We start from the raw sequence: 13,891 nt of genomic DNA, 5'->3' as shown, positions 1-13,891 counted from the left end.
AGTAGAGGCTTGACAGCATACATTGATATAAATCAGTGATTATGAGATAAAAACTACTAAGACCTCAGTCAATTCCAGTCTTCATAATGACCCTAGTGACTGGAAACTGTAAAACTGTAAACTGGTATTGAAAATATGAATCATTTCAAATTGTTGGATACAATTCCAGTTTTGATGTCAGAGGAAGTACAAACGAACTGCAACAGGTACCATTGTCGGAGACAGAATGTAGCTAATGGGTAGGCCTGGAAAAATCAGAATGGGCCTGATTATTTTTAAAGCTGATATAAGATGTATGTTAACGATTTATGATAGGCTATAATAAAATCTGCCGGGCCACTGTAAATTAGCCTGTGGTACAAATAATATACCTATGAGTGGATATACAGTAGAGACCACTACTCCACAACTGGACATCTGTTCTGTTAAATATCACCGTCTGACGAGGTTTTTTGAAAAAGTTGCTCAAAGATAACTGTTTAGCCCATTTCTACGAGCATGAACCAGTTTTGCTGCACACGTCTCGCAAAATGTGTTGCAAAACTTAAGCAGCGCAGATTCACTCGAGAAAAGTAATACATGCGAATACATTTCTGATTATAAGTTTGCATCTGTAATTTTATGTGTAAATATCAGTCTATAAATTTCCTCTCATCATTTGACGCTAAATTTATTTCACGTGTGTATGGATTTGTTATACACGAGCTCACATCACATTCTAGAAGCTCTCACATCACATTTTACAAGCTCTCACATTTTGCAACATATCTACCATCATAATATTGGGCTTTAATCTCTCTACTGAAGTCATATCAGGAATTCTTAGGAATGAACTGGAGCAATATACATAAGGTACATTCGCTTTATATGGAGATGTTCTCTAAAATAAACGAACTCTCGCAATAACTTGCGGTATTATCAGCGCCGTTCTGTTTTATTGTTGCGATTTATTAAACAAACACAAACCATCACTACATTATAATTACAAGTAACACAGAGCTTAAGGCTTTCATTTATGATGATTTTAACCAAGTACTGACCTGAAAAGACAGAGTCTCAGAGGAAGAAACACAGCAGGAACCAGGAAGTGGATCCACTATGGGACTAAACAACTACAGTGCTAAAGGTTCCACTTACCATTCCACTCCTTTACTCTCCAGATTTTACATAGAAATGTGTATACTATATCTAGAACAAAACTCTTAATTTACAGAATATATTTTCACAAAATAGAATTTATTTATTTATTTATTTTTCCCATGAATCTCACTGGGTGGGCAATCTGTCAATCTGGGTGGGCCTGTGCCCATCCAGGCCCACCCACAGCTCCACCCCAGACGGGTTCATGACGAAATACTTTTCAATCATCAAAAAGATTGATCATAGGCTCACTAACGCTCAAATAGCAGATCCAAGGTTAGACAATCCACAATTAAGGCACAATTCAGATTTGTTTTTGTATAGACGTTCATATTACACATTAAAGTGTCTTCTATCAGTTTGGAGTATGAGCTGAATGTGACCCTAAAGTGACCCGCACGTGCAAAAGAAGTCCTGAGGTAATACGTGACCACGCAGAAACGCACTGTGTAATAGGGAAGCATCTCGTCTCAGTGTGTGTGTGTGGCACTGATAAAATCTATAAATATTTATTAATTTTAAGACCTTCATCTCCTTCCATTGACTATTTTCCACTCCGTCCCCTGCCAGGGCTTTCTACAGTAATTACCTTTAAACTTCAAAGCAATCTGTTGATTCAATAATAACTACTTCATCTGAAAGGATTTTACAGACAGACGCTATATTTCACCAACACTTTGTGTGAACATTTATGAAAATCCTGTACAGCTGGTTTCAAACTTATTAAGCAATGCTTCCTCAAATGTATTTGTTAAGCTGAGTATTAAAGAAGGAATTTCACCAAATTGTCCACATATTTCTTTAATTTAGTGTGCCTTTAACTGTCACATTTTTCTAAAGCTGGAAGTATGCATGCGATGATGTTTCTTTAGTCGTGCCGCCTCCTCCTCTCGCTCTCCTCCACCTGCACTGACTGATTGGCCACAGCTGCAGCTGCTGTCTAATCAGCAGCTGGGATGTAACATGGAGGGGAAGCTTAAGACATTAGCAAAGAACCACCACAGTAGGCTGCATGTGGCGTTCAGTACCTGTCCGCAGGGGTCAGTCCTCATCCCTGTGTTGTATGTTTATTTACACATGTATACAGTTGGTCTTTAGTTTTGTGGCATCTCCAAGTATTGATCTTAAAGGGCCCATGTTACGCTAAATCAACTTTTCTCTGCTTTAAACATGATAAAAGTGCTATTAAGGCTTCATACACATACCTAAAGTGTTTTTTTCATTGATTCCCTCAATCATTAGTTAGAGGGTGATTTGCTCCTTTCTTACTGCAGGGTGAGCCCAAACACCTCACTCCAATTTGATGATGCGTTCCCACTTTGATGACAAATTTGACTCGGCACTGAGCTGGAGAAGCCACGCCTCCAGGAAGCTCTCTGCCGTGATTGACATGTAAACAGACACGCTCACATGGTGAGCATCTCAGCGTCCTTCGTGCAGTGCTATGTATGTATCTTCTACAGTCTATGTATGTACTGGTGAACGCCCCGCCCCCACGCTCTGTCTCATGATTATAAAGCAGTATGAGCTCGGCTACAGAGTGGGTGGGAAGAGGGCGGGCCGTCCTCTGGCCCTACGTCGCCGTGTGGGGAGGAGGAAGTCAGTGTCCCGTCTATAGACACGCCCACTCATGAATATGCATAAGTAGGACGCAAGTCAGCCTGTTTGTGTAGAGTTGCTCAGAAAGTGACTTTTCAGAGGCTAAAACTCTGGAAAACAGGCGAGTTTGGGAAAATGAACCTCAAATACTAAGTTTTTGGGGTTCTTTGAACAAATGGAGATGGTGACATGTGACCTTTAAGGCAGGTATACACTGTGCAATTTTTGGCCCATTTTCAGCAGCCTATAGGACCACCTTTTCACACGCTCAAAAATCTTGCTCTCGTTCAGTTCTCGCACATGAGGACCAAGGTCAAGAGGGATAAACTCACCATGGCTGACGGTGTAAGATTTTTTGCAGATGCGTGGTATTGGTCTCCTAGGCAGAAATGCCGAGTTAGCTGCTAAAGCTAATGCTACACACGAGCTGAAAATTCTGGTTTTTCCTGACTTTTTAAACAGTGACCAATCAGCTGATCAGTGCAGTTTCACTTAAACTCAAATTTGTGAATTGAATTAAAATAATAGCGTAATAATAATAATAATAATAATCATGTACCTGGTTAGTGAATGATGTACCTCATAAATTTACCTTATCAAAGTGAGAACTCATACTGTCCTTTTCACTCTTGGAAATCTTGCTTGTCCCATCAATGATAATAAAAATAATATTAATAATAATAATAATACATTTTATTTATATGCGCTTTTCAAAAACTCAAAGACACTTTACAGTTGTTCAAACAAGAAAGTGTCTATTTGTACGGCTGCCGTACGGACAACCCCCGGTGCTATTGGTACGGTTACCGAAGTACAAGTGCGTAGTGTCCTAAGGTTAGAGTTAGGTTTTGGGTTAGGTTTAGAATTAGAATTAGGTTATAACTCAATATTGCAAACTTTTTTTTTGGGTTAGGGTAAGGTTTAAAGTAAGGTTTAGTCTTAGTCGTGCAACCTATACTGGCCAATGACTCGAAGCAACAGAGAGCTCTCACTTTCATACTGCTTTTTCCATCGGTTTTACAAAAGTGCTTAGATATGTGCATCATTTGCGTGTACAGTCCGGATTTTGCCCGTTGGAGACAGAGGTAGTCGTTGTCACCTGTGTGGAAGCGAGGGGACTGCCCTTGCTTCCACACTGCTGCTGAGCTGCTCCCATCCGTTTTCAAAAGTGCTCGAATTGGGTCGAAAGTGGTATCAGCGGAAAACCCTGGTCCACCCCTCAAGTCTGAATGTGTAATATGAATAATATAAACACTATTGAATCACTAAATATTTCTGGACTAAAATTACAAATGTTAGGTTGGCAGTATCAACAGACCAACTATGACCCCTCAGGTCACGCATGCGCAGTTCCAGAGTGTGAAAAGGCATAATGACGGACCGTACCACTTCCGGGTTCTTCTTTTTCTTCTATTTTAAAAGCGAATGATTGCGTTGCATTTCCTGAAACAAGACTTCGACGTGTCATGAATGGAAGTACAGTGTGAGCAGTCAGGTCGCGTCAGAGTGTCGGTCCGTACAGTGTTAGAACATGAATCGTGAGCTGCGAACAATCGGACTTTGCAATAGAGTTGCACAATTTCAGCAGGAGCTTAGTACAACTGTAGAAAAAACTTGCACAGTGTATGCCCGCCTTTACCTTTGTTTAATGTTCCATGTGTGCTCTAAATCTTGAGAGCAAAGGTATTCATTCTTGGTCCTGTCTCCTCACTTTAATACATATACAATACATGGGTGTGTTAAAGACCTAATAACCGACTTTTAAAAGAGCTGACTGATTGTACATTGATTCGATTCTGCTGTATTTGAGCTGGGAGATGTGTAACAGAGGTTCCATCATGGGTTGTAGAACACATGCCTTTCCCATAGCTGTTCGGGTGCATTCACAACGAACGCAACTGAAGTGACTAAAGTCGCTTAAATAGCCCGTGATGAGTCGCTTGAACATTGTCGCACTTTATGTGTCAACAGAAGAGGAGACCAAAACATTTCTTAGCATTAGATATTAAAATGGTTACTGCCACATTACACTGCAAACAACAAAGGAATGCAGAGTATTATAAGGAGGATTTGAGCATCCATCTTCAACGTCCAAGTCTCGTGGGAAAAGATTTCGCGTGAGTTACGAGGCTCCTGTTCAAAACAATCTTTATTGGAAACACGTTCAAAACGCAACTACTTGGTCCAACTTTTAGAAATATTGCTTTTAATTTGTGAAAAACTGTAATAGAAAGAACTTTTGTGGCATGCAGGGTTTGGGTTCACATCCACATTGTCCCATTTTATGTCGTTATTGCCATTTTTCCTGATCATTCAATAAAAGAACAGATTTGTTTAAATATTAAACGGACCTGATTTTTCTAGCACTTCAATCACCACTTGAGTCGTCTCAAAGCGCTATAATTTATTGGCTAATTTTATCTATTTGTTATTCCCTGGGATGACAGAGCTGCCATGCAAGGTGCTAATCTACCATTGGGAGCAACTTAGGGTTTGGTATCTTGCCTGAGGACACCCTGACCCCTCTAACACCTGACTCACAGGTTGTTTGGAGTAAATTTACTGCCAAGCATCAAAAGTTAATAAATTACATATTGACTTACGTGAAGAGTTATTGGTTTTGTTTTCTTTTAAAAACCCAAAAGCATGCAAAACACATTAAATAGACCTCCAATCTAGCCCTTGTGTATTTCTGGGTTTTAATACCATCAAACATAAGGAAACATACATCCCCCTCCATTAGTGACATCACCTATAAATTTGGTTTTGACCTCAGCCGATTAATTAGCAGTTTCCTTGAGGACCTGCATCCGCTCAGTCTGCTGGAAGATTTATGTCTGTATGACGGTGAGAGAAAGCCCTCTCTGATTTCACCCTTTCCTTCATTCCTCAGTCCCCGTTCCCACCTCCGACCACCCTCCACAACAGCACTGATCTATGAAAACATACAAACATGACACTGAACCCATGATAAACACCAGGTCTGCATTTAGAGAAAAGAGGAAATCAGCTCCAGTTCAGGATGTAACCACTACCTCTGCCCAGATCAATCATACTCCAGCAGACCTGCGTGTGTTGGGACACACACACCCAAACACACACACACACGCACGCGCTTTCTCAAGTCGACATACTAAAAAAAATAACCCTGCAGTTTACAAGCTTCTAAATTGTCCAAAGCACACAGCAACACGGTACATGCAAGCTAAACAGAGTTTCAAAGCAGACAGGTAAAAAAGTGATCCCGCTGCAGCTGGTTTCCAGTGCCATGGTGCTGGGTTTACACTTTCAACTCCCCGTTCCTTATCTCTCAGATTAGCTGGATAAGAGAATTATGAAGCCAGACAGACATTCAAAGCTTCCTGGGGGGTCAACAGTGTGATGAAAGACAGCCTGGGAGGGTAGACGACCGCCACTGAAACGCTTAACCCTACCTCAATGTACATGTCTGCTCATATGCCCAGACCACCATTCAGTGACTCCACTTATACCTTTGCTTCATCATCCTTTCTCCTCGTTATCAGAAAAAAGAGCGCGCGGGAAACTAGAAGGAAGGGAAGTAAAAGAAGGAGGTGAGTACCGATAGCCCTGCTTCTGTGACTTCCTTCCTGCGCATTCCAGGTTTTGTGACCCTTCGTCAAGGACAAAGAGCTGAAACACACTCCCTCCAACCCCCTTTCCTACGAAGTCTGGGGGGGAAAAATAAACTTTCTTTCCAAGTCGCAGGACGTAAAGACCAATAAATTATAGAGATCAGGAAGTCACCTGGTCGCAGGAGTCGGTACTCTACAGGTAAAATCTGGACAAAGAAAATACACAAGACAAGAATTAAGCTATCCAATCCAATGCAGAAGGGTTGCTTTTCAAAAAGCAACAAAATATAGGACACAATTATGCAGAAACTAGTGATTTGGTTTCAAAATTTGTCATCCAATGTAAAAAAAAAAAATTGTCTAACTTTCTGTACTGGTTCCTGAAGGGTTGCAGTCCTTACACTGTGCTTCATTTATCCACTGTTTGTACCCACAGATCTGTGCAGAAAACATGCGTTCGATATTTATCAGTTTTAACACAAGCTACAATCAGATCTCACGTCAGGTCTGAGCTCGTGTACGCAAATGTGAGAGTAGTGTAGCACGGCAAAATCTGAAAGTCTTAAAATAATTATTAAACAAACCTCAGCCATCATTTAAGCATAAGCTGACAAATAATTAGTGTGACTAAGCTCTCCTGTGAATATCTAACTCGTATCATGATGTACTGACCAACTCGTGATGGTGAGATAAAACGATCAAAAAACGGGGAAAGCGCTGACACTCGGCATGTCCGGGAGAAGGAAGAAGTTGCGTGTGTGGAATATGACGGGGGGAGAGACTTGGAGGAACGCCAAAATACAGTAAGAAATCCATTCAACTCTGACATAGATGGCAAAATAATAATAATTTTGCTATCAAAAGCCCGGTCTCAGTGTTGTTTTTGTAGTTTTATTGAAGGAAACTAATGTTGAGGTGTTCCAAAGGCAAACAGCAAAAAAACTGCTTCAAAGTCACTAATAGGTTTTTTCAGAAAAAGCCGTTTTTCTCAGCTTTTTGTCACAAACTGGCAATTTGTGCGAAACTCGCGTCTATTCAACTGCTGGTTACAGAAGAACGAAACAACGTTGAAACAAAATCATGTTTTCTGATGAAATTAGAGACTTTAATCTTTCAAACTCAGAAGTCAGATTGTCAAAGTATAAAATATTCTGTGGGTCTTTAAAAATTTGTCAAAATGCTCTAAAACGGCTGGCACTGAGGGGGTAAACATTTTGAAAATGGCTGGCACTGAATGAGTTCAGTTGAATTCAGCCGTAGTATTTATTAACACCCAATCAATTGCACGCTGGGATTGGTCAGATACAATGGTTTCATAAATCAAATTGTTGGTCTCTGGGACTCTACCAATGGTGGACAAACTACTCAAGCTCAGTACTTCAGTGAAAGTACAGATAATCTTTGTCAAAAACTACTCCAATACACTAAAAGTCAGACTAAAACCACTGATGCACAATCTGTTGTGTGATTATAGCGGTACAGCTGAACAACACTGTGTGGTGTTTCCTTTACAACCATAATATTTAGGTTTGTGTTTAGAAACCAATTCATATTCACAGAATGAAAAAAGAGCAGCTCATTATGCTCAACATCTCATAAAGATAAGAAGTCACAGTTTACCAACTTAGCTGCACTTACCGACCAATATTTCTTAACGCACCATTGTTTTACAATGCCAAGAAAACACATGTGACCAACAACTCGTATATATACAATATTTCCATTACACATTACTCGCTACAGGTTTACTGTGTGTTCCCAGAATCAGGACCAAACACGCAACAATGAGCTATTGTGAACAAACTGTTCGTCTCCTTTCAATCAAAAACACTTTTTTAATGCAGCATTTTACTTATTAATGACTATTTATTTTTTCTTTGGAAATGCCTGCTCATGATGAAGCTAAATTTGTTGTTTTTTAAACTTTGTTCGATGCTCTTCTTGTTGTTAATCTCTTATCATCTAATCCATATATATATATATATAATGGTTAGATATGCAGAGATAAATAGAGAAAAGTATTGTGTTACAATCCTAGAATGTAGGAAGCATCTTAACTTTTTCCTCTTTAGAGCGTATATACTGTACGACATGTAGGCTTTATGTTATAGTGGTTACAACCTTTTCATCATGCAACCTCTTCTTAGAGAAAGATGGTGAAGAACCGTCCACTTGTGATTTGGCTTATTTTCATTTTCGTATCAGGAGGAAATCCCTTAATTAGATCACATCCAGTTCAGAACCAACAGTTTATATTTGCTTATTCATATTAATATGCGTGCTGTGTATAAACTTGGGAGAGAAAAAAGCAGTTTTGTGTATTTCAACAGAGCTCTTCCAGGAGAAATTATTCAAGAACATAAAAAAAAATTTGATTTAAAAAAAAAAAAAAAACTGAAAATGTATGTACAAACAGTCATGAAAGCTACTGAATACAATTAATTAGGGTCAGTTTGATTAGCTTTTTGTGTTCTATATGTACAGTATATGTATATTGATAAAGAACTGTAAATGTATATTATTATATTGTAAATGTGTAATGCTAGAAGACGACAGATTTTCAAAAGTAACTATTAGCTTACGCTTTTATTTGTTATGAAAAACTAAATTACATTTCATATTTCTTCCTTTTGGATGAATTTAAAATGGCCATCAGTAAAAAAAAAAGGCAACAAAAATTATAATAAAATAGTTTTGATTAATTTAAAAAAAAAAAACGTATTTCACATTTCTTTTTGGCATGTTGAAGGAAAAAGCATTAAAAGAATCAAACAAGTAATATTGTCATTGCCATCGACCAATCAGCATTGAGTTGCAAAAGTGTGAAAAACTTTTGAGCTTTTTAATTGGTTTATATTGCAGGCGCTACTATGGCAACTGCTGTGCGAAAGAAAATTAAGCAAAATGCGTTGCTGCTTTCAGGGTCTTTTCTGCCTGCAACAGACATTTATTTATTATTAAACGGGTCAAACGGGACTGAGCTTGTGAAAAACTGGGACAAATCAATGGTTTCGGGGTAATTGACCGGGACACGGGACCTAACTCTGAAAACCCGGACTGTCCCGGGTAAATCGGGAAGTGTGGTAACCCTAATATAACTAATCATCTGATGTTTAAAGCCACATGTTGAAGGATGTTTTCATTAGAACTAGGTCTGTACGACTGTATGAATGTTGTTTTTGTTTTGTAAATTGTTTTAGTTGTTGTTTGTGTTGCTGTTCTTGTGTGATGCGTGATATGTAATTATATACTGCACTAATAAGACAATTGTATTGGGTGTGAACTCCAGGAAGGGTAGTAATGGCTCTAGCCAAAGCTAATGGAGATCCAAATAAAAAGTAAAGTAAAAAGCTAGGTTTTGGTAGTTGGCATACCCGGTCTTATACCCTCAAGTAACACTTGAATTAAAAACTATCTGGATGCTGTAAGATTTTGAAACCTCTTAAAGGTACAGCAAGACTCCCTTGCCCATGACCAACACTGTTTGTTTAATCCCGTCAAAGCCTTGGCATTCGTTCATCAAATGATTCATCCTCCGACTCTGTCATCTGCAACTGATGACGCACCCTGCTGCCCAGGTTTTAATTGACCCTCCTACAATGATTGCAGCTGCACTGGCTTCTCTCTGATGTGATTGTCTGTTCTAGTATCACCTGAGGAACAGATCCCCCACCGCCCCAGGCCCTCTAACGGCAACCTTCTGCACACCACACTCGTGCCCTCACCCTGGCCTAAACCAGCCAACTTCTCCTGCCACGCTAATTTAATCCAAAAACACTTCCTATGGCAGCCTGTTAATGTCAGACTGGATTTCCTCTGTGTTCTCTGTGACCCAGAAAAGAGCACCACCCTGCCACTTTGCCAGGAACCTTCCACGGTTTTGTGTTTCTCAACAAACGGCAAATATGCTTCAAAACCAATAAACCCAGCCCTGATATTTATTAGGCTGTTATTCAAGTATTCCATCCCTGTCCGGCCAAGCGGAGATGCACATGCTCACACTCACACATGCAAGCAGTCACCCACCTTTTTGTCAGCTGCACACATATTAGTAATTCAAATGTGGAGCAGAAGATTAAAGAGCGGCGCTGTCTTGGGTGTTACAGTACACGTCTAGCTTTACTATGCAGACCAGAGGTCAAGAAGAGGAACACGGAGGGAGGAAATTGAGAACATTTCTTGATTAAAGGCCTCTGGAACATCTAACCTTTGACTGCAAACAGACGCTTTGGTTCTCTGATGCTGCCATGCTGGAGCTTCAAACAGCTGTGAAGGAAAGGGGGGATGAAGGAGGATATTCAGGAATGCAGAAAAGCAATTTTTTTTTGCACATTATAGGAGACAAATTGGTGAAAATGCTTTATTTCCAACTTGTTCCAATTGCAGAATGATGGCTGTGCTTCAGGGTGAGTTTTTTTTAAAGGGAGGAAAGGACACCTGTTTGTTTTAAAGAACTCATGCAGCACTAAGGAAAGAATCTAGAATAAAATCTATCTTTCTGCTGACCAAGAACCTTAAACTATTTCAACACTAAAAACAACTTTACGAGGTGTATCCCCACCTCTTCCTCTGATTCACCCAAACCACGGTTTCCTCTTTGGTCCCCCTGACCTTTTAAGCTTCTCACCCCGACTCGGCATCTTTGCTTATCCATCCTCTCTCAGCTCCCTCATCAATCTTTCAAAGAAAATCTTGTTGTTTCTGCCAGTTGTTTCCTCGACGGCCCGCCTGTTTGTTAAAACCCCAAAACAGCTCCCCCTTTCCTGCCTGCATGGCTAAAGGCTAATAAAACTGTCCTAGTCTGTCATAAGACACCCTGAGAGAGAAAGAGAGGGTGGAGTGGGCTAAAAGGGTCAGAACCAGTGATGCCAGATTGGGGGTTTTCTACTTTTTGGGAAGTCCTTAAATCCTTTTTGGGGATAAACAGTGTTTGTTTTGTTTTTTTATGTTAGAATACAAATAATGTATCCATATTTGTAATAGTTTTGGGGTGTTTACTCTATGTGGCAACACTGCAGAACAGGATCTATCGGACCTGACGGGCTGAGCAGAGGTGGCTCTTGTCTCTCTCTCGGACCTCAAAACCTGGACGATGATAAATGGTATTTGAAGGAGATAATAAAACACGACTGCTGGATTGAGTCATCAGTTAAAGTTAATCACCAAATATATGGGGCTTTGATTGAATGGCTCTCTGGGGAGCGATTAAGCAGTGATGCTGCAGGCAAAAGCCTTTGAACGTCACCGAACGAGCGGCAGTGACTCATTCACATTCCTTGAACCACGACCTGCTCTGCGTAAAGGACTCCATTAGGGATGTATCATCCTCACCTGACATTTAAGATGAAATGGTTACGAAGATTTTTGGACTTAGTTTAGTATAAACTGAACTGAATTCTCGGTTCTATTACGTGTGTTCAGAAACATTGATTGTGAGGAAACTGTTGCTTTATTTTTCATCATAATTGACTGATCTTTATGAAATTGGACTTAGTTATGTCAGGTTGGTTCCTCAATTCTCCCATCGAGTTTCATCTGGATCGAACCCAGTTTGCGCATTTCATCTTGATTTTTCAAAACAACAACAGAAAATGGGGGGGGGGAGGGGTGCTAATATATTTCTTCCAAGTGTTTAAAGTGTGAATGATCATGGTACTATGATCAGCATCACTGATCCAGATAAACTTCCTACATCTGCAAAAGAGGAAATTTGGTGCTTGACCGAGTTTCTACATACATTTTCAATTGGTGAAGGCTAGCAAATGCTAAATAATTAATATTAATGAATTCATGTTTATACAAAGAACAATAGAATTCCTACTTCTGCCTTTTTGTAAAATGAACCAAAACAATATGATTGCCTCATCAATAACATTGTACAGGTGTCCTATTGACTGTGTTAAGTCCCTATCTCTGCTTAAGTCTCTGCTTTGGAATAAACACATGAACAATAAGTCTTAGTTTGATCTCAAAATACTGTAGCAGTAAAAACAATAATGACAATGAGTTTATCTATACCTGTTTATTTAGATAATACCAAAACTATCTGACAAAACTACAACATGGGTCCATGTACAGCATGTTTTGGTCACAGGATTTTCCATTCAGAAAAGAAAAAGGAAGAGTGTTCAAAAGTCCAAGATTAAAATGAATGAATTAAATTCAAGGCATTTTTCTTTATCAGGGTCGAGAAGTGATAAATAAAACTTTTAAAATCGGGTGATTTTCATTTTTTGTTTCTAAAAACAAAAATTTAAAACTTTAGAAGCCAGAAACTAAACAAAACTCATTTTTTGATAGGGTGAGACCAGAAGTTGCTGCTTTCAAAGTAAGAGCGCGTTTGAGGATGGTGTTGTGTACAAGCTCTACAGAAACAATTTCAGGGCTGTTGTATAACAGAAGTTGACGACAGGGCCAGCCACTGACAAACACTCTATGTGGTTGTTTACTTTAACATCCACTCAAATTGCAATATATAAAGAGACATACAGTAGTCTATAAGTGAAACATCAAACAATTAAGTCTGTTTGTGACTTTCTGTGTGAGCTTTCGTGCACAACCACTACATTAGACCCCCTTTCTGACACAACGTTCTGCATTTAACTGAGGATAAATGATCCTTTTACTCTGCCTTTCCTTTAGAAGTAATATTTATGTTATTTGTACCTGTTCTATGTATATTGTTTTATTTATGCTCTGTCACAGGTAGGACACGGCTTGTGCCCCCTTGAGGCTGCAGCGCCAAGGAACAGCGATGACCCATGGTGGGGATCAAACCAACAACCTACAGGTGAAAGTAACTAAAGGCCATTTACTTAAACCCAGCTGAACATTCACGTCTATAATGACATCAGCACGTAAAGCTTCCAGACAGAAAAATAATCTCGTTAACAATCCTGCAAAGTTACATCAGGAAGAATGTTTTAGCTGCATGTGAATAAATTCAGCTGGTAAACCATTTAGATTAAAAAGTTGTGTCATGTGTCATATTAATAATTTTACTGATCATTTACTCATTGTCATGAGTGACAGTCAGAGGTGAAAGAAATGGATTACAGTACTCACGTTGCTGTAATTGAGTTGCTTTTATGGGTGCTTTTTTGAGTATATCGAGTCGTTTTTCTTGTATACACTGTAAGTACATTTTGAACTAAAAAATGAAATGAACAGACAGCATCACATCATAGCCGACCAATCAGATTAAAGGCAATGCACATAATTTTATTTTGAATTGAATTAATTGGTGTTGTTTTTTAAAAAAAAAAATTAATAATTGTACATTGACACAAACCTATTTTATATAGTTGCCTTTGTGGAAAATAAATGAAGTTCCAATTGTGCAAGATTTAATCTCTTCCTTTTTAAGTTTATACATGAGATGTTTATTGTATGCAAGGGAACCATGGCAACATTCATTACCAGGAAGTAACTAGTAACTTTTGCTTTGAGTACTAATTAATTGAGCTACTTTTTACTTTTACTTAAGTATTTTATTTACTTTTACTTGTACTTGAGTACAATTTTAATCAAGTAACAGTACTTCTACTTGAATAGCATAT

This window comes from Gouania willdenowi, chromosome 16 (genome assembly GCF_900634775.1).
Source record: "Gouania willdenowi chromosome 16, fGouWil2.1, whole genome shotgun sequence".
Lineage (NCBI taxonomy): Eukaryota > Metazoa > Chordata > Actinopteri > Blenniiformes > Gobiesocidae > Gouania > Gouania willdenowi.
The sequence above is the reverse complement of the archived record's forward strand: the minus strand, read 5'-3'. Positions refer to the sequence as shown.